The sequence below is a fragment of the Mustela nigripes genome, chromosome 5 (assembly GCF_022355385.1).
Source record: "Mustela nigripes isolate SB6536 chromosome 5, MUSNIG.SB6536, whole genome shotgun sequence".
Taxonomy (NCBI): Eukaryota; Metazoa; Chordata; class Mammalia; order Carnivora; family Mustelidae; genus Mustela; species Mustela nigripes.
The window spans coordinates 22,562,433-22,564,832 of NC_081561.1; positions in this window are offsets into that span (position 1 = coordinate 22,562,433).

The window sequence follows — 2,400 nt, forward strand, 5'->3', positions numbered from 1 at the left end:
TTAAAAAATAAAAGACCCAGAGAGTCCATCAAAGATAAAAAGGTAACAGGAGAAAAGAAGAGAAAAATTATCAATAAAATAACAGAAGAAAACTTCTCCTGGCTACAGAATACAGAGATCGTCAGATTGGATGTGTTTGCTGGATATTCAACACCATGAATGGTTAAATCAAAGAGACACATTTTTGTGAAATTTCAGGACAAAAAAGAAAAAAATTGTCCAAGAAGCATCCAGAGAGAACAGACATCTGTAAAATAATAAAAAAATCACAGTGGGAACAGGAAAGGGCTATGATTTCAGGCAATAGATGGGAACATTATTTTTGGCCTACAGAAACATACACTGACTCTTATCAAGGAGAAAAAAGGCAAGCGGTAGAACCCCCCTGAAAACATTTAGAGATGGGGCTCCTCCCCTCCAAAACCATGTTTGTTTCCCAGAGTCCACAGTCTCGTGGTTGTCTCCCACTCTGATTTCTCCCCCTTCATTTGTCGCCTTCTAATGTCCTCCATGTTATTACTTATGCTCTACAAATGAGTGAAACCCTATGATAACTGACGTTCCCTGCTTGACTTATTTCACTCAGCAGAATCTCCTCCAGTCCCGTCTATGTTGATGCCCAAGTTAGGTGTTCATCCCTTCTGATGGCTGAGTAATATTCCATTGTGTCTAAGGACCACATCTTCTTTTAAATACATAAAAGGTTTTTTTAGGAAAAAAAGAAAGAACATTTTAAAGTAAAGTGCACAATGAAATCATGGTCCCAATTATTAAGCATGACTCTGGAATCATGGGGAAGAACTAACAGGAGTCTGAGACAAGAGAAGTCGTTGGAAACCCGACCTGCCTTCCCGCTGGGCCCCGTCTATTGCTGGCAGGACAGGAGCTGGGACGGGTGCCTGGAAGGACCGAACCCTGCCCTCAAGGGTCCGGCCATGCCATACACTTACAAAACCAAAATAGTGCAAACCGATTACTTGTTTCCAACCTCCAGCATCACACGGTAGACAAACAAAATGCCTAAAATATGATTATGAAACGGACAGCAAGTGTGATGCTGTGGCCGTACAGGGAGAGCCAGCAAGATGCGGAAAGCAGAAGCGAGAAGGGTAGGAAAACCGATATCATCATCTGCTCTAGCGAGAAATTAAGTATCTAAATGTGGGGGAAAGAAGAAATGCATGTAAAATTAAGAACTTAATACAAAAAGAAAAATTTTAAAAACGTACTCTCTCCAAAAAAAAAAAAAATTAATTTAATTTAATTTAAAAGGCTCAGTGGGTTAAGCCTCTGACTCTTGATTTCGAGGCATGATCTCAGGGTCGTGAGATCGAGCCCCACGTCGGGCTCCAGGGGTGAAGTCTGCTTTTAGGGTTCTCTCCGCTGCCTGCCCTCCAACCCCCATGCTCGTTTGTTCTCTCAATCAATCAATCCATAAAATAAAAAATAAAAGGAAGCAATGGCTTAACTTTATCATTTGTCATCATAAAGACAGCCCAATGAAAGGACTAAAAATGAAGCGCAAACCTCAGACAGAAGAGAAGAAATAAAATTGAATAAAAAGGAAACCTTCATCTTTCCGTGACAGGAAATCAGTCAATACGGTCTCAGGTAATAAACCATGAAATCACAGAGAAGTGTATTGTTTGCAGTTGTGGAAGGAGCCACCAAGAAGAGCTTCAAAAAGGAATTACTAAGATATTAAATTATTAAGTGAGGTCGCCTCTCAGGGAGGCTGTGTGAGGGAGGCCAGAGTGGAAGCCGGACGCTCACACAGGGAAGACCAAGGTGGTCAGCGTTCCTATCCCCGTGGCCTTGACCCAGACTTCGAGCAAACCGCTACAAAGGAGGAGTCCATCCGGGATCCTGTTCAAACAAAGGGATCTGTCCCAGAGTAGGTTTCTGGGAAGGCCTCCCCGAGGAACTGAGATGTAACCCGTGCCCCAGAATATGAGCAGACGTCAACCAGAGGGATCCTGATCTAAGGGGGAAACTCTTCTTTGTTTTTGGGGGGAGTAGGGGGCAGACTTGGGGCTTTCAAGGCTGAAGCTACGGCATAAAGTGCCAGAGCCAAGAGGGAGCGTGGCAGGTGGGGAGGACTGGACCCAGGCCACTGTAGCTAAAGCAGCCCAGGACCCGGGGTGGGGGAGGGGGCGTGGGGGAGCATCTGGGCCAAGGCCACCAAGCTTCACAACTCCAAGGGGATCAGAACCTTCCAGAGCAGCACACCATGCCTGACTGGAGGATGAGGCAGAGTCATGGCCGAGGGCAAGGTTTCCTGCAGGGGCCAGGATGGGGCCAGCGGAGGAAGGGAAGCTTGAGGCCCGCAGAGGACGGCTCCGAGCAGCCAAGGGTGGGCGAGCAGAGGACGTGGGCCAGATGTGAACACGCGGATGAGGA